Genomic DNA, 27,072 nt, shown 5'->3' with positions numbered 1-27,072 from the left:
CATTTACAGGGAGTTGCGTCAAGATGGCGGCTTAGGAGGACGCTGGGCTCACCGCACGTCCTGCTGATCACTTAGATTCCATCTACACCTGCCTAAACAACCCAGAAAACCGCCAGAGGATTAGCAGAACAGAGTCGCCGGAGCCAAACGCAGACGAGAGGCCCACGGAAGAGGGTAGGAAGGGCGGCGAGGCGGTGTGCGCTCCACGGACTGGCGGGAGGGAGCCGGGGCGGAGGGGCGGCTCGCCGGCCAAGCAGAGCCCCCGAGTCTGGCTGGCAAAAGCGGAGGGGCCTGACGGACTGTGTTCCGACAGCAAGCGCGACTTAGCGTCTGAGAGGTCATAAATTAACAGCTCTGCTCGGAAAGCGGGAAGGCTGGAGGACAAAGGGAGGGAGAGCTGCTGAGCCCCCTGACAACAGAGCTCAGTTTGGTGGGGAACAAAGGCGCTCGCCAGCGCCATTTCCCCCGCCCATCCCCCTGCCGAAATCACAAAGGGAACCGGTTCCTGCCAGGGAACTTGCTCGCTCTGCGCAAACACCCAACTCTGCGCTTTGGCGGAGCCAAACCTCCTGCAGCGGATCTGACTCCCTCCCGCTGCCACAGGGCCCCTCCTGAAGTGGATCACCTAAGGAGAAGCGATCTAAGCCTGCCCCTCCTGCCCCCGAGCACCTTGCCTACCCACCCCAGCTAATACGCCAGATCCCCAGCATCACAAGCCTGGCAGGGTGCAAGTAGCCCAGACGAGCCACACCACCCCACAGTGAATCCCGCCCCTAGGAGAGGGGAAGAGAAGGCACACACCAGTCTGACTGTGGCCCCAGCGGTGGGCTGGGGGCAGACATCAGGTCTGACTGCGGCCCCGCCCACCAACTCCAGTTATACACCACAGCACAAGAGAAGTGCCCTGCAGGTCCTCACCACGCCAGGGACTATCCAAAATGACCAAGCGGAAGAATTCCCCTCAGAAGAATCTCCAGGAAATAACAACAGCTAATGAGCTGATCAAAAAGGATTTAAATAATATAACAGAAAGTGAATTTAGAATAATAGTCATAAAATTAATCGCTGGGCTTGAAAACAGTATACAGGACAGCAGAGAATCTCTTGCTACAGAGATCAAGGGACTAAGGAACAGTCACGAGGAGCTGAAAAACGCTTTAAACGAAATGCATAACAAAATGGAAACCACCACAGCTCGGCTTGAAGAGGCAGAGGAGAGAATAGGTGAACTAGAAGATAAAGTTATGGAAAAAGAGGAAGCTGAGAAAAAGAGAGATAAAAAAATCCAGGAGTATGAGGGGAAAATTAGAGAATTAAGTGATACACTAAAAAGAAATAATATACGCATAATTGGTATCCCAGAGGAGGAAGAGAGAGGGAAAGGTGCTGAAGGGGTACTTGAAGAAATAATAGCTGAGAACTTCCCTGAACTGGGGAAGGAAAAAGGCATTGAAATCCAAGAGGCACAGAGAACTCCCTTCAGACGTAACTTGAATCGATCTTCTGCACGACATATCATAGTGAAACTGGCAAAATACAAGGATAAAGAGAAAATTCTGAAAGCAGCGAGGGGTAAACGTGCCCTCACATATAAAGGGAGACCTATAAGACTCATGACTGATCTCTCTTTTGAAACTTGGCAGGCCAGAAAGAATTGGCACGAGATTTTCAGGGTGCTAGACAGAAAAAATATGCAGCCAAGAATCCTTTATCCAGCAAGTCTGTCATTTAGAATAGAAGGAGAGATAAAGGTCTTCCCAAACAAACAAAAACTGAAGGAATTTGTCACCACTAAACCAGCCCTACAAGAGATCCTAAGGGGGACCCTGTGAGACAAAGTCCCAGAGACATCACTATAAGCATAAAACATACAGACATCACAATGACTCTAAACCCGTATCTTTCTATAATAACACTGAATGTAAATGGATTAAATGCGCCAACCAAAAGACATAGGGTATCAGAATGGATAAAAAAACAAGACCCATCTATTTGCTGTCTACAAGAGACTCATTTTAGACCTGAGGACACCTTCAGATTGAGAGTGAGGGGATGGAGAACTATTTATCATGCGACTGGAAGCCAAAAGAAAGCTGGAGTAGCCATACTTATATCAGACAAACTAGACTTTAAATTAAAGGCTGTAACAAGAGATGAAGAAGGACATTATATAATAGTTACAGGGTCTATCCATCAGGAAGAGCTAACAATTATAAATGTCTATGCGCCGAATACCGGAGCCCCCAAATATATAAAACAATTACTCATAAACATAAGCAACCTTATTGATAAGAATGTGGTAATTGCAGGGGACTTTAATACACCACTTACAGAAATGGATAGATCATCTAGACACACGGTCAATAAAGAAACAAGGGCCCTGAATGAGACATTGGATCAGATGGACTTGACAGATATATTTAGAACTCTGCATCCCAAAGCAACAGAATATACTTTCTTCTCGAGTGCACATGGAACATTCTCCAAGGTAGATCATATACTGGGTCACAAAACAGCCCTTCATAAGTTTACAAGAATTGAAATTATACCATGCTTACTTTCAGACCACAATGCTATGAAGCTTGAAATCAACCACAGAAAAAAGTCTGGAAAACCTCCAAAAGCATGGAGGTTAAAGAACACCCTACTAACGAATGAGTGGGTCCACCAGGCAATTAGAGAAGAAATTAAAAAATATATGGAAACAAACGAAAATGAAAATACAACAATCCAAACGCTTTGGGACGCAGCAAAGGCAGTCCTGAGAGGAAAATACATTGCAATCCAGGCCTATCTCAAGAAACAAGAAAAATCCCAAATACAAAATCTAACAGCACACCTAAAGGAACTAGAAGCAGAACAGCAAAGGCAGCCTAAGTCCAGCAGAAGAAGAGAAATAATAAAGATCAGAGCAGAAATAAACAATATAGAAACTAAAAAAACTGTAGAGCAGATCAACGAAACCAAGAGTTGGTTTTTTGAAAAAATAAACAAAATTGACAAACCACTAGCCAGGCTTCTCAAAAAGAAAAGGGAGATGACCCAAATAGATAAAATCATGAATGAAAATGGAATGATTACAACCAATCCCTCAGAGATACAAACAATTATCAGGGAATACTATGAAAAATTATATGCCAAAAAATTGGACAACCTGGAAGAAATGGACAAATTCCTGAACACCCACACTCTTCCAAAACTCAATCAGGAGGAAATAGAAAGCTTGAACAGACCCATAACCAGCGAAGAAATTGAATCGGTTATCAAAAATCTCCCAACAAATAAGAGTCCAGGACCAGATGGCTTCCCAGGGGAGTTCTACCAGACGTTTAAAGCAGAGATAATACCTATCCTTCTCAAGCTATTCCAAGAAATAGAAAGGGAAGGAAAACTTCCAGACTCATTCTATGAAGCCAGTATTACTTTGATTCCTAAACCAGACAGAGACCCAGTAAAAAAAGAGAACTACAGGCCAATATCCCTGATGAATATGGATGCAAAAATTCTCAATAAGATACTAGCAAATCGAATTCAACGGCATATAAAAAGAATTATTCACCATGATCAAGTGGGATTCATTCCTGGGATGCAGGGCTGGTTCAACATTCGCAAATCAATCAACGTGATATATCACATTAACAAAAAAAGAGAGAAGAACCATATGATCCTGTCAATCGATGCAGAAAAGGCCTTCGACAAAATCCAGCACCCTTTCTTAATAAAAACCCTTGAGAAAGTCGGGATAGAAGGAACATACTTAAAGATCATAAAAGCCATTTATGAAAAGCCCACAGCTAACATCATCCTCAACGGGGAAAAACTGAAAGCTTTTTCCCTGAGATCAGGAACACGACAAGGATGCCCACTCTCACCGCTGCTGTTTAACATAGTGCTGGAAGTTCTAGCATCAACAATCAGACAACAAAAGGAAATCAAAGGCATCAAAATTGGCAAAGATGAAGTCAAGCTTTCGCTTTTTGCAGATGACATGATATTATACATAGAAAATCCGATAGACTCCACCAAAAGTCTGCTAGAACTGATACAGGAATTCAGCAAAGTTGCAGGATACAAAATCAATGTACAGAAATCAGTTGCATTCTTATACACTAACAATGAAGCAACAGAAAGACAAATAAAGAAACTGATCCCATTCACAATTGCACCAAGAAGCATAAAATACCTAGGAATAAATCTAACCAAAGATGTAAAGGATCTGTATGCTGAAAACTATAGAAAGCTTATGAAGGAAATTGAAGAAGATTTAAAGAAATGGAAAGACATTCCCTGCTCATGGATTGGAAAAATAAATATTGTCAAAATGTCAATACTACCCAAAGCTATCTACACATTCAATGCAATCCCAATCAAAATTGCACCAGCATTCTTCTCGAAACTAGAACAAGCAATCCTAAAATTCATATGGAGCCACAAAAGGCCCCGAATAGCCAAAGGAATTTTGAAGAAGAAGACCAAAGCAGGAGGCATCACAATCCCAGACTTTAGCCTCTACTACAAAGCTGTCATCATCAAGACAGCATGGTATTGGCACCAAAACAGACACATAGACCAATGGAATAGAATAGAAACCCCAGAACTAGACCCACAAACGTATGGCCAACTCATCTTTGACAAAGCAGGAAAGAACATCCAATGGAAAAAAGACAGCCTCTTTAACAAATGGTGCTGGGAGAACTGGACAGCAACATGCAGAAGGTTGAAACTAGACCACTTTCTCACACCATTCACAAAAATAAACTCAAAATGGATAAAGGACCTAAATGTGAGACAGGAAACCATCAAAACCTTAGAGGAGAAAGCAGGAAAAGACCTCTCTGACCTCAGCCGTAACAATCTCTTACTCGACACATCCCCAAAGGCAAGGGAATTAAAAGCAAAAGTGAATTACTGGGACCTTATGAAGATAAAAAGCTTCTGCACAGCAAAGGAAACAACCAACAAAACTAAAAGGCAACCAACGGAATGGGAAAAGATATTCGCAAATGACATATCGGACAAAGGGCTAGTATCCAAAATCTATAAAGAGCTCACCAAACTCCACACCCAAAAAACAAATAACCCAGTGAAGAAATGGGCAGAAAACATGAATAGACACTTCTCTAAAGAAGACATCCGGATGGCCAACAGGCACATGAAAAGATGTTCAGCGTCGCTCCTTATCAGGGAAATACAAATCAAAACCACACTCAGGTATCACCTCACGCCAGTCAGAGTGGCCAAAATGAACAAATCAGGAGACTATAGATGCTGGCGAGGATGTGGAGAAACTGGAACCCTCTTGCACTGTTGGTGGGAATGCAAATTGGTGCAGCTGCTCTGGAAAGCAGTGTGGAGGTTCCTCAGAAAATTAAAAATAGACCTACCCTATGACCCAGCAATAGCACTGCTAGGAATTTATCCAAGGGATACAGGAGCACTGATGCATAGGGCCACTTGTACCCCAATGTTCATAGCAGCACTCTCAACAATAGCCAAATTATGGAAGGAGCCTAAATGTCCATCAACTGATGAATGGATAAAGAAATTGTGGTTTATATACACAATGGAATATTACGTGGCAATGAGAAAAAATGCAATGTGGCCTTTTGTAGCAACGTGGATGGAACTGGAGAGTGTGATGCTAAGTGAAATAAGCCATACAGAGAAAGACAGATACCATATGGTTTCACTCTTATGTGGATCCTGAGAAACTTAACAGGAACCCATAGGGGAGGGGAAGGAAAAAAAAAAAAAAGAGGTTAGAATGGGAGAGAGCCAAAGCATAAGAGACTGTTAAAAACTGAGAACAAACTGAGGGTTGATGGGGGGTGGGAGGGAGGAGAGGGTGGGTGATGGGTATTGAGGAGGGCACCTTTTGGGATGAGCACTGGGTATTGTATGGAAACCAATTTGTCAATAAATTTCAGAAGAAAAAAATAAATAAATAAATAAACAATAGAGCAAGAAAAAAAAAAAAGAAATGCATTTACATTGTCATTCAGTGATAAGCATGGTATGTTTCAATTTTTTTATGATTTCTTCTTTATATATATTCTATTGTTAGTCTATTCTATTTTAACTGTGACTAGCTTATAAATATCCACTAATACATCATTTTACATTTATTAATAACTATATCTTCTCCCCTACAGGCTCCTTGTTTCTTTAGACAATAAACTTGACTGAAGTATTTACTCATCCTTAATGTCATGTATGTATATGTATGAAATCTCCTCTAAGATTTATCTCCTTATCTGAGTATTTCCTCCAAAAATATTGTCAAAGAGAGATATGTGGGGTAAACCTTATGGGGGCATAAAATAGCTTTATTTGTTTATGTATATTAAAATAATCTCTTAGTTTATTAAGAAATTAACTTTGATGAGGTTTTTTTTCAACACTTTGAAAACATTACCCCATTATTTTTTCCTTATACTGCTGTTGAGAAGATAAATGTTCAATGGTTCACTTTTTTGTGTGTGTAGGAAGTTTCAGCATATTATTTTTACCATTTTTAAAAGCATTGTTAGCATTCACCATGAATTGTCTACATGTGGGTTTCTCTTATCTAATTATTTGGCATTCTGTAATCTCTTTCCAGTTGAGGTCTTTAATTATTCTCTAACTCTTGTAAATTGTTAGCCCTTGCTTCCTAAAATATGTGTTTTCCTCCATTTATGACCTTCCTCATTTTTAAAGAATCATATAAAAAAGTTAAAACTGCTAATTCTATGTTCCATATCTTCCAACTCTCTCTTTTTTTTTTTCATCTCTCTATTCCTCTCTGTTGTCTTCTGGTAACATCACAAAACTATATTCTAAATCAGCAGTCCCTTTTGGCTGGATATGTTTTGCCATTTATCTTTTATGTTGAATTTCTACTTTTAATCGATATATGTATTCCCTGCATAAGGAAAATGCTGGGGTTTCCCCCACCCTGGTCTGCCATTTGCTCCTTCCATCAGTTAAAACTGCTTTCCATCTCCCCAAGGTTGTTCACATTTTTAAAGTTACTTTTGCTTTTGTGTATTTGAATGCTTCTCTCTCTTATAGATGGTTATCACCACAGTGAGCTTCGAGGGAGGAAAACATACTATACTAATTCATGATAATGTCAGGAACTAAAAAGCAAGGTTATTCTTTTACATCAAGAGGAGAAAGCAGGAGGAAGCTGGGAATCCCGGAAGGATATCCCCCTGGCGAAGCTGGGTCTTTTCCAAAAGTGCCCAAACCTCACGTCTTCCCGGGACCTGCCACTACATTGACCACATCTGAAGAAGATTGAAGACCTGGAGACAGTGACATAAAAATCAAGAGATGGGGAAATGAATTCCAACAACAAATAACATTTTGACTGAGAAACCATTATCGCCTTCCGGTAATCGATATTCTTATTTTATACCTACACAAAGGCAGTGATCGAAAGATAAAAAGAAAATATTCTCTGCTCTCACCTAGGCGGTCACCCTGGAGGGTTGCAGGAGGCACGTAGATTGATGCTTAGCAACTGGAAGCCTTCAGAATTTGCTCTCTTCTTTCTTCTACTTGCCCTTATTTTACACACACACACACACACACACACACACACACACACACCGTATACCAATCCAGGAACGTATCTTTTTTTCTCCCTGAATTCCACATTGAAAACTGGTTACCTGTGATGGGATGTTGCTACTGCTCTAGCATTTTTCCCCACGTTTTCTGGCACCCATTGTGAAGAGTAGTACTTTGCCATGTATTCCAGAGGAATCTATAGTAAGCATGGATGGGTAGGTATATTTTCTATATAATAATAAAATATTAAATCAGTATTAACACATAGTACTATACAGTAATAAATTACCATAGTATCTTCCACTATACCAATAATAGTGGTAAAGAACAGAATTCCACTGAGTACATTAGAAGATCTAATAGGGTTTATTAAGAAATTCATGAATAAGGCAGCATCCCTTGTAGCAAGGAGAAGGAAACTTAGAGGAGCTATACAAAATGGAAGGTTTATTATGCAGGACAAGGAAATTATTTACAAAATAAAAGAAAGGGTAGTTTCAGGCAAGGTCATTTCCCTTTATAGGGAAAAGAGGGGGTCTTAACATGCAGATGACTTCATCTTCCTTTGGGGGATGGAGAGGCCCATGTGATGGATAATCTCATTGGTGCTTATCAGAAAATTCCTCACTGCCCACAAGACTGCATTTTAGTGGGGGGAGGTTGAAACTGCTGTTTGTTTGGACATTAATCCCAGGTTTGGTGACTTGGGCCTAAGAGATGCCATTTTGGGCCTGTGGCTTTCTTTTTAATGATATCTTATTGCCCTATACTCTATAATACAATAACATCTAAGAGTACCTGCTTGCCTCTGACAAGTTTTCTAGAAGTCCTTTGGGTATCAACATATGTACATTAGAGAAAGCTAAGGTGTGGAATCCCCAATAGTTTTTTTCTCTGTTCAAAGTGTTTCTATTAAAAATTTCTAGTCTAGTATATTCAAAGCCCCATCCAAGCGTTTACATTCTTTGAGGGGAGTGGACAGAACACAGAGAGAGAGAGAGAGAGAGAGAGAGAGAGAGAAAACAAGCAGAGTCAACAGTTCAGCCTAGCTCTCAGGTGACTCTTACACAGTTTTTTGTTACATGTTGCCAAAACGATACATCCTTTCATCCCTGCGTTGCTGGAGCAAAGGAAAAGGCAGAGTCCAAATAGTAGGTGAGGCCGAGGGGACTGGTGTGCTGGACGCAGGGTCATATGACTGATCTCTGTACAGGCCAGATACTTAATAAACATTATTTCATTCTACCTTCCTAACAACACAAATAGATATATGTTGCTATGCCTCTTGTACAGATGATGAGACTGAGCTTAATGAGGTTCAGTACCACCTTGATTACAAACATAGTAATGGGGGGAGCAGATGGCCCCAGAAACATGTCTGAACCTCAAGTTTGCCCTCAGTCCACTATTCCCCAAGAGCGTTCCTTTTCCGCAAGGAGAGAGGATTCCTGCCCCAGATCATGTATGAAGCCGTGAAAGGTTACCTGTGATACCTCTCACCTGTAATGTTCCTTTTCTAGACCTTATCTTCCTTTGAACCACTCAGTCCTCCACCACGTAAGTGTCCAGTGCTCTTAGTTTATCTGAATTTTCAACACGAAGACCTTCTGTGCTGAACTAATTCTCACTTAGGTATCAGTCACAAAGTTCTTTGTTGTTGTTGTTTGTTTGTTCTTTGGATTTGTTTGTGTGTTTGCCTTACCTAGAGAACCACAGATAAAGGATAAATTGATGCTTTAATATTTGCTAGTGTTTAAGCCAAAGAAATGAATCTCTAAATGTAGAGCTTCAGTCTCTTGAACCCCAACACAGACCACATTAATAGCAGATTTCCTATCATCAAAATAAAGAGAAATCTAGCCAATTATCAATGCCACATGGTCCATTTGGTGTTAGAAAGCTTAATATCTGAAAACACAACAGCAAGCAAGTCAGGTGGGTCTTTAAGGAACATTCCCTTGAGACAATCAAGGTAGAAATAAGGAATTCTCAAAAGTTTGGTGTGTGGATGTTTATCTTGCTAGATACAGTCAGTAGTTTTCTGTAGCTGCTTATTGAGCTGGCTAATGTTTAATTTGAGTAACCTTGTGGAAAGACCTGTTTAAGTGGCACTATCAAACAAAGCAGCAAGAAGAGAGATAAGAAGAAAGTATAAAAGGATTATTAAAGAAATGCTGGGGGTGGAATTTATCTCTCCAAACAAATCAGGGTGTTTGGGGCTTAATAGAAAAATCCTATAATAGGTGGACAGATAGGAAACTGTTATTTTCCAGAACATAGCGCATGTCAGTGGTTTTACTCTGATTTGGTGGCAGGGGCTTGGGGAGAGGAGACTACGACTTTCAGATCATTATTTTTATAATACATTTCTGAGATCCTGACATCCCAAATCCTTTTTTGTTTTTTCCTTTTTTGAACAAAGGCTGAAAATGGAGGGGAGGGACAGGGGTTTGAGAACGCCTTCCCCAACTTTCCATCTATAACTCAGCTGCGCAGAAAAGAAATCTCTTCAGATCCTTTTTGCAATCCTAATACGTTTCACAGCAACACTCGAATAAGCTTTGGCCCGTTGCATTAGAGTTGTGTTACTAACCAGCCAGAGTGTAAAAGAGACATCGGGAACAGAGAAACTAATTACTAAGTAGAGGCTTACGGGCTGAGTTCGCCTTTCAGTGTCTCTATTACTGGGCTCAGACCCTAGACTCTGAGGTTAGACACGGGAAAATGTGCTACATATGTTGTTTACATTTCTCTATCACAGAAGAGAATTAATTATCTGCGTGTATTGATTTTTTATTTGTATAGTTGTTGAAGCAAAGAGGTTGAAGTAAAGAACCCAAGATTTTATTTGACCAACCGGCTTGTATTTGTTAAGAACTTCACAAGTAGAAATGGGGTGACTTTCTTCAGGTGCTTACTGAAGACGTTGACTGACAAGACAGACACAAAACAATGAAAATGGTGGAGTAACATGTTCTAGCCTTACTAGTGTCATGTCTTATTTGATGATACTTAGCACTGCAAAACTACTGGGCTTTGCCATAGAAATAAAGAGCTAGGACAAAGGTTCGAACGACTAGCTGTGCATCACAATTACCTGTGAAAGTTCTAAAAATTTAGATGGACTGCTCTCCTCTGGGGGAAATAAATCAGAATCTCTCTGGGTAAGTGTTATGGGCTGAAAATCTGTGTCCCTTCAAAATGCATATATCGAAGCCCTACCTCCCCATGTGATGGTATTTGGAGGTGGACCCTTTGGAGGTTAATTAGGGTCCGATGAGGGCATGAGCGTGGGGTCCCCATGATGCAGATAGTGTCCTTGTAAGAAGAGACACCAGAGTGCTTGCTCTTATACTTCATGTTCCCGTAGGAAGAGGTCACGTGGGCTCGGCAAGAAGATGGACGTCCGCAACCCAAAAGGAGAGTTCTCATCAGAACCTGACCATGGCAGCAGGTTGATCGTAGGCTCCTCCTTCAGGACAGTGGGGAAAGAACTCAGTCCTTGTCCTTCTGTTATGGCAGCCTGAACAGACCAAAACAATGAACCTTGGCATTTGCAATGAACTGAGTGCCTGGTCTTTCCACTTCTATTTGAAATTTGTTTGCGGGATAGTAATTACTATTCTTTTAATATTTCTTCCCCATTGTTTTTATTGTCCTTCAACCACTCAGCTGTAGTCTACTGCATCTGTGAAAGAGTGGACAAAACCCAGGAAATAAAGAGACAATCATGTTGCGGATTGGATTGTGTACCACCAAAAAAAAAAAAAAAAAAAAAAAAAGAGGTGACCTCCTTTGGAAATACAGTCTTTACAGAGTGAATGAAGATAAGATGAGGTCATTAGGGTAGGCCTTGAACCAACATGACTTATATCGTTTTTTTTTTTTTAATTTCGAACGTGTTCTTGTATATCAAGATTCAAAATCCTGTAATACTTGGGCCAGTTTTTTTTCAAAATTTAGCGTGCACCAAAATGGCATGCAGTGTTTGCTAAAACAGATTTCTGGGCTCAGCCTCAGTGTTTCTGAATCAATAGAAATGGGGAGAGAGGCCTGAGAATTTGCATTTCTAATAAGCTATTAGGTGACGCTAATGATGCTAGTTTGGGGACAGAGAAGAAAATTGGCTAACAAAAGAGCTCTTCTAATAACAAACAGGAGATGAGAGGTGGAACTGTTGGCAGAGGAAAGAATTAAGGAATAAACACAGAAGCTGTGGCCACTGAGGTATACAGGGTTGGTACCAAAACCATGGGAAACAAGGCAGCTGGATTAAAGGTTTTCTAAAAGAAGGAAGAAATAAATCTTTAGGAGTATCACAGATTTAGCAGTGCAGGTATTTTTTATACAATTGGCCATGTTTTCCCAAACATACAATTCTGGAATAACTAGATGACTAGAGGTGGGGTTAGAAGGATAAATCAATAAGAAAATTTCAGCCAACGTGAAAGAATGAATCACATGCACAAAGTCCTGCAACTGAAAAATATAGCACACATTAAATTGAAAGAAGGGGGCTCAGTTGATTGAGCTTTCCACTTCGGCTCAGGTCATGATCTCGCAGTTGAGGAGTTTGAGCCCCATGTCGGGGTCTGTGCTGATTCTGCATCTCCCGCCCCCCACCCGCTCTGCCCCTCCCCCTCTCAAAAATAAATAAACATTAAAAAAATTGAAACCGAAAGTGGAATACGGGAAGGGTGGCAGCTTGCCTCTGTAACCTTAGAGGCGGGGAAAGCACTTCTAAGAAGGGACTACAGATTGCAGCCTGGGTAGGCACCCTAGGAAGTATCTGTTGAAGAGTTAACTCAGTTTGGATGTTTCACAGGTAAAAGAAACCTTTAACTCTCCGTAAAAGTCTTCATTTTTGGACTATGCACAAAGATAAAGATATTAGATGGCTTTCCTCATGAACTTCATGCTATCTCTTGAGTCCTTTTGGTGCCCAAGTCAACAGTGCAGACATAGCACTATTTTTTTCATAGCAAGCATCTTAGGTAAGTTTCTACAGAAGCAGGCCTTGAGAGAAGGGTTTCTGTGCAAGCAATTTATTAAGGAAGTATGCATTGGGCAACCTGTCAAGAAGTAGAAGCCTAAATAGGGTGCTATGCTGATCCTGATGCTGGAGGAAACTGGGGTGTGTAAATGACATCTTAGGGGTGTCTTGATCTAAGTAGTGTCAGGAGAACTCCCAAGCGTTGTCCTCCAAGAAGAGAGCTGCCTGATAGTCAGTGGAGGCCAAAATTAGGGGAATTAGGGGAGGAGTGGGAAGAAATGGTAAAGGGGAGCTGCCTTAGTTTGCTTAGGCTGCCATAACAAAATAAGTGGGTGGCTTAAACAACAGAAACTCATTTTCTCTTAGTTCTGGATGCTGAGAAGTGCAAGATCAAGGTGACAGCTAATTCAATTCCTGGTGGTCTCTCTTCTGTTGCGGACGACTAACTTCTTGCTATAATTAAACATAATTTTTCCTCAGTGCACGGGCACATGGGGAGAGAGGGGGTTAGGGGGAGAGAGAGAGAGAGAGAGAGAGAGAGAGAGAGAGAGAGAATCTCTTCTCTCTTCTTTCTCTTCTAAGGGCACTAAACCTCATGAACTATTCCCATTAGCTCCCAAAGACCATATGTCCAAACACCATTAAATCAGGCATTAGGACTTGAACATACGAATTTGGGGGAACATAAGCATTCAGTCCATAAAGGAGCCAAATGGATCTGGTTGAAGTGTGAACAATAATATCTGCTGTAGTCAGTCTTCCCTTGTCTGCTTCTGGACTTTCCTGATAGCTGGCGTCAATCAAGATACTTCAACCCATCAGATGTGCTCTAAATGTTTGCAAACACCTAAACTGTTCTAAGAGAATTGTTTATTTATGCAAATATTCCTGTTCTCTCCGCTCCTTATAACTGTGTGCATGGAGGAACACCAAAGGCTCACTCAGCCTGAGTTTAGGCCCTAATTCAATCAACAAGACATGCTTCAGATGCACATCTTTCTGAAGAATAGATATGGATTTGTTCTACATTTGTTTAACTAAAAGTTCATAGTGGTGACTTTCTCAGAACAATGGAAGTCTATTATCAAGGAACAATCTGCGTTGACAATTCCAGAAACAGAAAACAGACAGCTATGTCCGGATGGCAGTTCTCCAGCCTAAAAAATAGAGTCCCTTCCCTGGAAGTACTGCAATGCACTGAAAATTACATTAAGCAGCCTGGCTTCAAAAAGGAGGAAGTATATTTTTCTGGAAAAGTGTTTTATTTTCTTTCCCTGCACGATAGTTCAAGTCCTCCTGGAAGCTTATTCTGAGCTGAGGATGGAAAAGAATCATCCAAGAGATCAATGCAAACATCACCCCATGCGAAAGAGCCCTTCTCACTGAACTTGCTGACTTGTGTGTGTGTGTGTGTGTGTGTGTGTGTGTTTGTACTTATTTAAATTTTGTTTGTTTTAGGGGCACCTGGGTGGCTCAGTCGGTTAAGCCTCCGACTTCAGCTCAGGTCACGATCTCGCGGTCCGTGAGTTCGAGCCCCGCGTCGGGCTCTGGGCTGATGGCTCCGAGCCTGGAGCCTGCTTCCGATTCTGTGTCTCCCTCTCTCTCTGCCCTTCCCCCATTCATGCTCTGTCTCTCTCTGTCTCAAAAATAAATAAACGTTAAAAAAAATTAAAAAAAATAAATTTTGTTTGTTTAAAAAGCCTCTGCTCATCTTTAAGCTGACTACAGGCATTAAAGTAACAGTTGTGGGACAAATTCATTAGAGTATGGGCCCTGGAATCACACAGACCTGGATGTGAGTTCTGACTCCATCGTTCTTATGTTTCACTGAAACACAAACATCTCATCTATAAAGTATAGACTATATCTTACCTCAATGAGTTGTCATAAAGAAGTGGATCAGGCTATGTTTTTTGAAGCTTTTAGCACAGTGCTTGGCACATATTTATGAGCAACATAATTATTTACTGTTATAAAAAGAATATTTTCAAAAAGTATATCAGGAAAAAAAATTAAAAAAACAAAAAGAATGTCAAGTAATAGGGTAAAGAAAAAGGGCTGAGAAAATAGATGCATATGCTTAAAGCAACAAAAAAATCTGCTTTCTTTTAACTCAACCTATTTCCTACTAACTCAACCATCATGTAAGCCAGCTTTTAACTGAGAGAAGGATTTGGTTTGACAATGAAATCCATAGAATGAGCAAACTTTAGTGCTTGATGCAACCTTTGAACCAAGTAGTCTTCCCTTTCAGGTGATCACACAAAGGCACCAAAGGTACTTTAACCTGTTCAAGGTCAAACAGCTACTAGACAGAGCCTGAATTAAAACACAGCTCTTGTATCACGCTCCTACAATCTATTAGACCTGAGTTCATATTTACTGAAGGAGTGGTTCAGTTTCTGTCTAGAATTTATATATGGATGAATATACAAAGCTGATTAAGTACAGGTAACTCCATGTCACATGTAACCGATCACCCAAACAACTGAGAATTGGTTTGACACATCATTTCTAGTCATCACTGGTGCCCGAACACATTCCCCAGTCTTGGAAGTGGAGGAGAAGGGTTTGAAAAGCAAACAAACCTTAGTCATGTTATTAAAGGACACTTGCTTTGGAATGGAACGCTGGAGTGTTTAATTATCAACATGTGCCTTTCCATCCCCAGCCTATTAAATCATCTGGCCTGCTAATAATAGCCTGTTTAGCCATCAGCAGAAGATGGATGAGTTTTAGTTCCCATTTTCAAATCCAAGGGATCTGCCCTGTTTCTGAATTATCTGCAGATGAAGATTAGTCACTGAGGCATCTGTAGGTTGTACAGAGGACATTGGAGTCTTGGCCAGCACATTTATCCTCTCCAGCGTGCTCCTCCCTCTCCTCTAGGCTTCCATTGGTGAACAGAGACCGAAAGCACCAAGGTTAAATGTGGGGAAGGAAACCTGACCAATTAAAAGTTCTTTTTAGCATTTGTAAACTGGATTTAATTGCTTCCTGTTTTTAGACGGTCTGTGAATAGATCGCCTGTTTAGCCTCTCAAAGGTAATTGTACCTGTGGTATGACTGTTTTCACAAATCAAGCTGTTGTTTTGTTTATTCGCTCTTTGTAATCTATATCTAGTGTTCCTGTTACCTGTTGATGCGTCGCAAACTATCCCAAAACTTAGTGGCCTAAAACAATCTGTTCAAAACGTGATTTTGCAGATGAGGAATTTGGGAAGTGCTTAGCTGAGTTTCCCATCTCTGCTCCATGGGATGTTAACTCGAGTGGCTTGACAGGTGCTAAACATTCCACTTTCAAGATGGCTCATTCACATGGCTAGCAAGTTGGTGCTGGTGTTGGCTGAGTTTAGTCTAGTCTTTGGTAGGGTAACTTGGTTGTGATCCAGAAGCACCTATCCATTGGCTACATGGACTGCTCTTTAGCAGAGCAGCTGAGTTCATAGAGTGAATGTTCTTTCAGTCCCTTAAAAACGGCAAGATACCTTTTGGCCTAGCTTCAGAAATCCCAGAATACCACTTTCATTGTATTCATTGGTCAGGCAAATCACTTGAGGCAAGCTCAGATTCAAGGGGATTGAAAACAGACTCCCCCCTCTCTTAAGGGTAGAACCACAAAGACTTTGCAGACATCTTTAATCCGTTACGTTAAGGAAAATCATAATGGTTAGGTTTTAGCCCCCTCCAACACACAAATTATCTGATCTTTTTCAAAATCTTAAAAAATGTTTTTAATTTGTTACTCAGATATTCCTCCACTCATGATATTTAAAAAATATTTTATGGGGGCGCCTGGGTGGCTCAGTCGGTTGGGCGTCCGACTTCAGCTCAGGTCATGATCTCGCGGTCTGTGAGTTCGAGCCCCTCATCAGGCTCTGTGCTGACAGCTCAGAGCCTGGAGCCTATTTCAGATTCTGTGTCCCCCTCTCTCCCTCTGACCCTCCCCCGTTCATGTTCTGTCTCTCTCTGTCTCAAAAATAAATGAACATTAAAAATTAAAAAAATATATATTTTATGATATCTTGAAAAAATGGTTTCAATCAATCATCAAATTCCATTTATTTTTCTGATAATTATCCCTTTCTTTTCCCAGCCCATTCCCATATTGATTACAACACTCCAAATGTCATTCTGGATTATGCATAACTAGTCAGTAGCAAATAATTTAAACTTCAACACACATTCTCTGTGAGAGAAAGCAAGGCAGGCAAGGGGAAAAAAAAAACAATTAAAAAACACTTTCCAAGCTGAAGATGAGTCTTAACAATGGCAGAGCTTTTGAGATATCTAGGTGGCTTTCATGCTACCCTTCCCCCTTTATGCCCCAAGGTAGGTACAAAAAAAGGGTACAAAAAAATCAGTTTTGAAGATCTTATCAGTAGACTCAAAAGTAGAAATTAACTAGTTGTAAAAATCTCATAGACTGAGCCCCTTTTTCATTTGCAAATATTTGCATATGAATACACAACTAATTGTTGTGAAGTAACAATTAAGAGAACAATAGAAGAAAGAAAAGGGGCTTGAGGCTGCCTCAGACACCTGGGAGACTGTATTTAAAAAGCTTTTTACAAATTTGATTCTTTTAATAAAGACAAAGGCACCGAATCATGCACACAAAATACTACCAAAAGATTTAGTGGGAAAAGTTTTGTGACCTACTGATACCATTTTCTGATACAGAGTTCCCTAATTTTTATTCCTTTGATCTTGCATACAAGGCCCTGTAATGCTGAGTTTAGAACCCAAGGTTCTAAAGAGAGTGCTGAGGCACGTTCCGAATTCTCTTTCCAAGCTCCTAAGTTTGCACTGGCCTCTTCTCAAACTGATATTTTTAAATAATTGTTCGGCATTCCTTTAGCAGAAAACTGTTTACTGAGCTTAGGACAAGGTGGCTTTGTTTCTTCTCCTTTGTGGTCCTGAACAATTCAGCTCTGGCTCCCAACTGGCATAGTCCACATGGCAAAACAAGTGACATACCTGCATTTACTCTTTCCGTTCTTCCTAAAGAGCAATTTAGCAAACATCTGCACTATCTTGAGCATACTCTACTACCTCTATAATAGATTTTTGGGAAAAAAAATTTGCCTGCCTAGCATCTATTCCCTCTTCTGACAATAGCACCATAATTTTCCTTTATACAACCTCATCTCATCACATTTTCAGTCTGTATCTTCTGATGGGACTCCCTCCCTCTGCTCTAAGAACAGAGTCAAAACAAAGGGAGGTATACTTTAGAGACAGACAGAGATGGATCAGAGCAATATAAATATAAGGAAAGGAGAGGGGAAAGATAAAAGAAAAGGAAGAAGAAAGAGACAGAAAACACTTATGACATTGTTTGGGATCTTGAATCCAACCATACCCTAAATTGTATATTCAGCTATATAAGCCAATGGATCTGCCTCCTCTAGCACACACACACACACACACACACACACACACACACACCATGCACATACAGAAACATTTCATTGATTTATAAATAGTCATGATGATTATGATTATGACTGTTATTGTATTTTGCTTAAGCTAGTGTAATTTGAGTTTCTGTCCCTTGAAATCAAGGTTTAATAATACAGTCCCTTATCAACTCAGAGAAAAATATTTCCTCCAGTTGTTTATAGTACTGTCTTTGAAAGGCATTGTCAAATCTAAACTAGTACGTTAGATTCACTCTACTGGCTTTCATATAAGTACAAACCAACCAAAGATAGCTTTTCCAAATTACTTAGATCTATTATGGGAGTATTCAACATCACTAACAAATTATCCAAAGTAAAATTATTTAATTTATCTAGAAAAACGTCCCTATGAATATATGTACACCGACCCATATACTCATATATTCTTTTAATTCTTTTAAGAGGCCACAGATAGGTGCACATCTATTAGTGTCCTCACAGGCATGTGTACTTGGTATCTTTGGTATAATAACAAACTCCAACATCTCAGTGTCATGTAACACAAAGGCTTATTTCTTGCTCACATTACATGTAAACTTTAGGCCAGTAGTGTCCGTTCCAGCAATGGCTCTACTCCATCTGCCTTCTCGATTAGACTTGCAGGCTAAAGGAGTACCTTTGTCTGGAATGTGCCATTCTCAAAGCAGAAAGCAGACGCAAGAGACTAAGCTGAACCGTGCGATCATATTTAAAACTTCTGCTCCAAGATGGCATACACATTACTCCAATTAAAATGAACAAGTTTATCAATGGGACAGGAAAATGTATGTCACTTATACGGTGGCACTGCAAGTTACACAACAAAGACAAGGATATACAACCTTCTTACAATGATGGGAGTAAATTATTTTGAACAATAATACAACCTGAAAATCTATCGTGTCAGATTATATTACCAGATTATATTACTCTCTTTACCTGACTGTTGTTTATCCAAGCCTACCATGGCTTGGATCTGGTACCCAGGGTTTCACTGGAGTTCTAGAGTCTCTAAGGAGAGAATTTATCTTCGGAATTTATCACAGAGAAAGACAATGCACCCCTGTAGTGGGAACACGTGTCCTTGAGCTATAAGAGCTCTGGGTTCTTGCATTCTGTAGGGCAAAGAGTTCCTTTTGTATGGTAAACTCGCCCAAGGTCATTGCTTTTTACAGTCTTGCTGGGTAGGCTATATGAAAATGGACTAACCCTACTGTGTTGATCTTGGATGTGATTAGAAAATATTTAACTCTGCTACCTTAGGTTTTACAAATATGAATATGTACCCCTCAAATGCTGATACTGCTAAGATTTGGTAGATTTCAGTGAGACCTAGATTTACTAGATGCATTCATACACTCAAGTACTCCAAAGTGTTCTCGTAAATACAACTTTTTTGATCTGGCTACATTTCCAGTGATGTTTTAGCAGTCCTTTATGCGGACATCGTTCTAGTAACAGTGGCTATGTAACAAACCAACTCAAAACTTAGTGACTTAAAACAACAATATTTATTATCTCTCATAATATATATGAGTCAGAAATTTAAGAACAACTCAGCTCTGTGGTTCTGGTTTAGTGTCTTTCAAGAAGCTTCAGTTTAATGCAAGCTAAGACTAGTGTCATGAAGGCTTCCTCACTCTGTCTGGAATTCCAGCTGGGAAGACTTGGACATCTGGGAACTGCAGGGCCTCCTTGTGTATCTTTCTGTAACTCTGTGTGCTGTCTTATGTGACCTCCAGCATGGCAGCTTCAGAAGCACTTATATGGTAGATCAGATCTCCAAAGGAAAGTTCTGAGAGTGAGAGAGAGAGAGAGAGAGAGAGAGAGAAAGAGAGAGAGTGCATGTGTTCCAGGTGAAGCTATACTGCCTTTTACAACCTAGCCTCAGAAATCAGGCAAGTGTCAATTTTGCCATATTCATAGTTGAAGCAGTTACAAAGGTATACCCAGATTTGAGGAGATGCACCAGAAACCCCATCTCTCAATAGAGGACTTCCAGTATCACGTTATAAGAAGAATTTGTAGGGTGGGATTAATATTGGTGTGGACATCTTTGGAAAATCCAATTTGCCAAAGATACCTTGGTCACCCTGCTCCTTAATATAGTTCTGATGAGAGATTCTGGATTTGAAGCAAAGAATGTTATAAGTAAAAGGAAAACAAGACATAAAATAATCTCATGCAACTTTTTCCAATTACTAACTCAAGGCATTTAAGTGATGCCCAAGGTAAAAACAGATAATTGGATATAAACACACCAAAATTAGAGGAGGAATCTCTATCCTGAGCTCTGTTCACCAAATCACAGCAGCCAGCATGATATATTTTACTGGGCTCTTGTTTTACAGGTTATGGCCATGGTGTAGTTAAAATGATGAAACTGAATCTCAAGTTGTATTGAACTGAAAACCAACTCTTACCTGGTATTGGATATTTAGTTGTTTTTTGGGGTTTTTTTTGTTTGTTTGTTTTTTGTTTTTGTTGTTGTTGTTGTTGTTGTTGTTAACTGGTAGTAATACACACTTGAATCACTGGTCAAAACAGGTTATAAGCCTCACACTTAAGCAAAAATTAACCAAAAATGCACTATAGATTTAAATGTAAATTTAAAACTATGAAATTTTTAGAAGGAAAACATGGAATATAATGTCTGATTTCTAAAGAACATAAACTGATACTTGGTATGATTAGCTCGAATCTATATGATGAAATGAACATTACTAACTTTTATATAAAGACTTTGAACTTTATTATAAGGACTTTGAACTCAATTCTTTAATAGCTGAATTCAAATTTCTTAATAGTTATAAGGTTTTTGCAGTCATTTATCTCATATTCTGTTTCATATTGGATGAGTAGGGGTACTTTGTGTTTTTTAAGAAAGTGGTCCATTTCGTATATGTTGTCAAAGTCATATGGGAAACGTTATTCATATTTCCATGTTATCTTTTGGTATGTCTGCAGGGTCTGTAGTGGTATCCCCTGCTTCATTTCTAAAATTAGTAATTTTTGTATTTTCAAACACTTCTCCTTTCTCAGCTTGCTAGTTGTTTGTCAACCTTATTGATCTTTTTGAATAATCGGCTCTTGGTTTCATTGATTTTCTAGATTGTGTTTCTGTTTCCAAGATTATTGATTTCTGCCCTTATGTATATTATTCTCTTCCTTCTATTTTCTTTTTCTTTCATTTTTCTTTATTTAAATTATTGATTTCAGATATTTTAATATATAAATTTAGTTCTATAAATTTCCTTTTTAGCACTACTTTAGCTGTGTCCCACAAATTTTGATAATTTGTGTTTTTATTTTCATTCAGTTAAATGTATTTTTTTAAATTTTTCTTGAAACTACCTTTTAGGCCCATAGATTATTTATAAATATGCTGCTTACTTTTCAAATCTTTGGAAAATTTTCTGTAATTATTCTCTTATTGATTTCTAGTTTGATTCCATTGTGGTCAGAGTACACACTTGTATAATTTCAGTTAGTTTAAATTTTTGAGGTTTGCTTTATAGCTCTCTACCTTAGGATATGATTCATGGGCACTTAATGTGTTCTGGTGTTGTTGGGTGCCCTAAAAATACTGAGTAGATACTGTTTGCTAATGGTATTGTTGACTTCTACATCCTTGATGATTTTCTATTTAATTTTTCTATAAATTGTTGTGAGAGGAATGTTGCAGTACCCAAGTATGATAGTGGATGTATGTCTTCTGTTTAAGTTCTATCAGTCAGTGCCTCACACATATTTTGCAGCTTTGTTATCTAGGATTTCTGTGTCTATTTGTGGCTTTGCCCTTTTATTATTATATAATGTCACTCTTTCAGGTCATTTTTTTTTGCTCTGAAGTCTACTTTATCTAATATTAATATATCCACTCCTGCTTTTCTTTGATTAATATTTACATTATATATGTGTGTGTGTGAGTGTGTGTGTGTGTGTGTGTGTGTGTGTGTGTAAACACACATGCATGCACACATATATTTTGTATATATTTTATAGTTGGGTCATGTTTTATAATACACTTTGCCAATTTCTGTATTTTAACTTATGTATTTATGCCATTTACATTTAATGTAGTTAAGGTAAGCCTGTCATTTAATTTTCATTTTCTGTTTGTTCTCTTACTTTTTCATATATTTATTTTTATTTTCCTGTCTCTCTGTGGGTTACTTGAAGAATCCATTTTTATTAATCTATAAAGTTTTTAAAATATATCTCTTTGTGTAGATTTTAAGTGGTTATTCTAGGTAATACATTATACATGTGACAGTGAGTGTGAGGTGTCTATGTGTGTGTATATATATCCACAGTCTACTGGTATCATTATATTACAAGTACAAATTAAATGTTAAAATCTGTCCTCCATTTACAGTCCTTTGCTTATTTATAATATAATTGCTTTAAATATTTCCTCAGCATACATTTAGAGCCATATCACACAATATTAAAGTTTTTGCTTTAATCATAAAAATTAGAAAACTCAAGGAAATCTTTCTGTACTTCCCTTATTTTTCTTATCCTCTTTTTTCTCTTCCCCAATGTTTCAAGGCTCCTTAATTTATAGTTTGCTTTCTATTTAGAGAACTTCTTTAAGCCATTCTTTTATAATAGGTCTGAGGTGATAGATTATCTTAGTTATTCTTCATCTAAGAATATTTTCATTTCCCTTTCATTTCTGAAGGTTATTTTTGCTGTGTATAGGTTTCCAGATTAACAGTGCTTTTCTTTCAACTCCTGAAAAATATTGTGCCACTTCATTCTGGCCTCCATCATTTCTTTTTTTTTTTTTTTAATTTTTTTAACGTTTATTTATTTTTGAGACAGAGAGAGACAGAGCATGAACGGGGGAGGGTCAGAGAGAGGGAGACACAGAATCTGAAACATGGCCTCCATCATTTCTAATGAGAAATCGGCAATCATTTTGTTTTTCCTCTACATGTAAGGTGTCCTTTTTCTCTGGTCAGTGTCAAGACATCTTCTTCATCTTTAGTTTTCAAAAATTTAATTATAATGTGTCTTTACATGGATTTCTTTGGGCTTATTCAATTTGGGGTTTACTCACCTTCTTGAATCTGGAAGTTTATGTCTTTTGACAACTTCGGAAAGTTTTTTCTCATTATTTCTATGTGTAACTATTTCAGCTCTGCCATCTTTCTCCTCTTTTTCTTGAACTCCAATGACAAAAATATTAAGTCTTTCATTATAGTTCCACATATCTCTAAGACTTTATTATTTTTTTTCAGTAATTGTATTTTTCAGTTATATTTCAGTAATTGTATTTTTCACTTCTAAAATTTGTTTGGTTCTTTTTTTAATGCTTATTTATTTTTTTTTTTTTTAAATTTTTTTTTCAACGTTTATTTATTTTTGGGACAGAGAGAGACAGAGCATGAACGGGGGAGGGGCAGAGAGAGAGGGAGACACAGAATCGGAAACAGGCTCCAGGCTCTGAGCCATCAGCCCAGAGCCTGACCCGGGGCTCGAACTCACGGACCGCGAGATCATGACCTGGCTGAAGTCGGACGCTTAACCGACTGCGCCACCCAGGCGCCCCAATGCTTATTTATTTTTGAAAGAAAGAGAAAGAGAGAGACACACACAGAGAGTGCAAGTGGTGAAGGAGCAGAGAGAGAGGGAGACACGGAACCTGAAGCTGTGAGCCCAGACCCCAATGCGGGGATCAAACTCACAAACGGTGAGACCACGACCTGCATTGAAGTTGGACGCTTAACCGACTGAGCCACTCAAATGCCCCTGTTTGGTTCTTCTTTATATCTCCTATTTTCTTGTTGGGACTTTCTATTTCTTCACTGAGGCTTTCTATTTTGTTTATTTACAAACATGTTTGTAATTGCTCATTAAAGAATTTTTACAATAGCTGCTTTAAAACTTTGTCAGATAATTTTAACATTTCTGTCATGTCAGTATTGGCATCTCTTAATTGTATCTTTCATTCAGTTTGAGATCTTCCCAATTCTTGATACGACAAGTGATTTTTTATTGAAACCTAATGTTTGTATTATGTTAGTTAATTCTTGATAGTATTAAACTTCTCTATTAGCTAGCTTTTTTGAACATGTCTCTGTTGGCTGGAAAGAAGAGTGCCATCTCTTTATTGCTACATGGAAATAAAATTCCAGGTTTGCCACTCAGCCTCATTTGACATCCAATCTGGGCATGATCCTCATCACTTTTAAGCAGAGGTGGGAGTTCTGACTCTCCATGTGGTCTTTACTGACACCAGTGGGAATGGTCTTGTTACCACTGGGTGATGATGACAAATACCACTCTCCACCAGACCTCCTCTGGGGCCACCTGAGTTGAATGGGAATGGGACCATTAGAGCCAAGTATGAGTAGAAATCCAGAATCCCTTGTGGTCTGCACTGACACTGTGGGTGGAAGGCTTAATACTGGCCAGCAGGGAATAAAATGCAGCTCCCATCCTAACCCTCTCCAACTCCAACCCCCACCCCCCCGCCCCCTTCTCCCTGGGAATGTAAGTGTTCCTTGTGACATCTTTAAGTGGGTCCCCACTTAGCTTTTGCTGGCATGGGTAGGGTGGGCCCAGATTTTTTTTTCTGTATTATTTAACTAGAATAGAGCAGTTACAATATAAAGTTTTCTTATTGCTAGGCTGTCTCTTTTCCTGGGCCTTTGGCTAGAGAGAGCAAGCTTTTGTCGGGGCTATTTTTGTCTGTGCTGGCTGCTGTTTTCAGATTGCTGACCTCATCAGCTGAGTTGGAATATATAAGGCAAAAAGAAAACCCAGGTAACTAACTGGCATGTTATTCCTTGGCTCCTAAATTTTCTTGCCAAACTGACTTCTACTATCTATATTTCAATCTCCTTATATTTTATATATAATATCTAGTGTTCTTAGCTGTACTTATCGTGCTGATGACAGAAGTATGTTTACTCTATCTGTCAGAAGCAGAAGTGTTATTAGCAAAACTTTTAAAAATAATAATTTAATTTAGTTTTTAAATGAAAAGTCCAAAGTCCGGTTCCTTTTAAAGACTGCCTCATAAGGGGCAGAATCATAAGATAATATTTGCTACTTGGTCAGGCTATACTAGAGAACAGATTCTAATAGTACTTAGAATATTGGTATGCATGCAATTTCTATCTCCCAAAAAGTCAGAAGACCAATAATGTATGTGTGCCTCCAGGTTATACACAGGGGCAATATTTGGATAAGACACACCCAGTAAAACCTTGGAGCAGATGTTAAGACCAAGCAAGAAATTGTATCACAGGTAGGAAGACAGACCAGGGAGGAAACAAAACTTGCCTATAGTCTTTTACTGGCATGACATCTCACTTCATCCTCCTGACAATGGTCCTATTACTGATTTCCATTTTACAAAAAAAGAAAGAGTGGCTTAGGAACTAAATAGTTTTCCCAAGTTTATACAGCTAATCACTGGAGGATCCATTCTTCAAAACTTGTATGCCTGACTCTAGCATCTAGGCTCTTAACTATTAGAGTTGTGACATACTCAGATAAAGTAGCTAAAATTAATGTTCCAGACCAGGGTGCATACCTAAGGTTCACAATAATATTTTATTTCAGTTGAAATGATGTGCTAAGATAGTGATTCAAAAAGTAGCTGGGAGTTTTCACTAGATGGGCTGAGCCTCAGTAAGCTGAATTCCAGCACAAATGCTCTGTAGTTGCTGGAAGAGAAGCAAACTAATAGCACTAGAAATATAGTCAGTGAGAGGAAAACCTGAGTTCATGGATTAGGGTCAAGGTGAAGATTTATAGACCCATTTTAAGGGACTTGTTGAAAATGTGAGGAGTGAACACATAACTCACAGGAGAGGGAAGGACTGCTTAGGTGATTGGAACATTGACTCTTAATCAATAATCACATTGATAATAATGGCTACCAGTTATTGGGTGCCTGACATACACCAAAAGGTTAACTGGATACTGAAACAAGATTCAATAATTGTCACATGCAGCAGAAGTTTAGGCTTGAAATACGTGCTAGGACTGTTTATCACAATGAAACACTCTGAAAGTACATACTTGGGATCCCACATTCACCAAAGATTTTAGAGTCATTGTTAGGAAGGAAAACTTTGTAAAAAAATTCATGAATAAGGTAATTGGAATGCTTATGTATTTCCTGCTTCAAGTCAGTATTGGTCTAGAACACAGCGTGCAATTGAAATAGACCAGTGATCTATGAGGATCAGAAATAAAGAATTTAGACATGAAGCCTTTCACCTTCACTAGGGACACACGCAGTGTTCCAAATACAAGAGGAAAAATCAAGAAAAGACAACATCCCTGCAATCCATCTATCCATCCATCAGCCATTCATTCATTCATTCATTCATCCATTCATTCATTGAACAACTAATTATTGAATGTCTGATCTATGCCTGAAGTCATGCTAAGTCCTCCCTATACTGAAAGGGGGGAAAAAAAAAACCAGGGCTGATTTCTGCCTTTATTGGGCTTACTGTCTAACAACACAGAACACTTAACACAATGGATTGATTGACTAATGCAGCAGTGGACTGACTGTTTAAATACAGAGGTGTCCCTTGCTATAAAGGATGTAATAGAAGTGTATAACAGAGATGTATAACCTTGCCTAGGGGAATAGAAAAGCCTTCCCAGAGGAAGTGACATTTAAACTGAAGCCTTGATTCTGAGCGAGGTGAGGAGGATAAGAGTTAAGAAAGTTCTAGTCACAGCAAATAGCCTGTGCAGAAGCCCTGAGCCTACAAGTTTCCCCAGATGCTGAAGAGACTGGAAGACAGAAGTAACTGGAATCTAGGTGGGGCAGCAACTCACCCTTGAGACTGTAAAGGTAGGAGAGAATTTCTTAGAGGTGGAACATAAGGTACAGGCTGGATGGGCACCCTAGGAAGTGTCTAGAAAGTGGCTAGCTCAGTTTAGTTACTTTATGGGTGACAGGAACCTCTCTCTAAGGCTCTGCCCCCTTTTGCTGTCTTTGTATTAAGCACAAAGGGTGAAGATGTGAAAGGTGCTCTTCTTATATCTTGAAAACCTCATCTTCTCCACAGCAGGAGTTTTCAAATGGCCCTGAGT

This window comes from Prionailurus viverrinus, chromosome B1, assembly GCF_022837055.1.
Source record: "Prionailurus viverrinus isolate Anna chromosome B1, UM_Priviv_1.0, whole genome shotgun sequence".
NCBI lineage: Eukaryota > Metazoa > Chordata > Mammalia > Carnivora > Felidae > Prionailurus > Prionailurus viverrinus.
Note: the sequence above shows the minus strand (reverse complement) of the source record.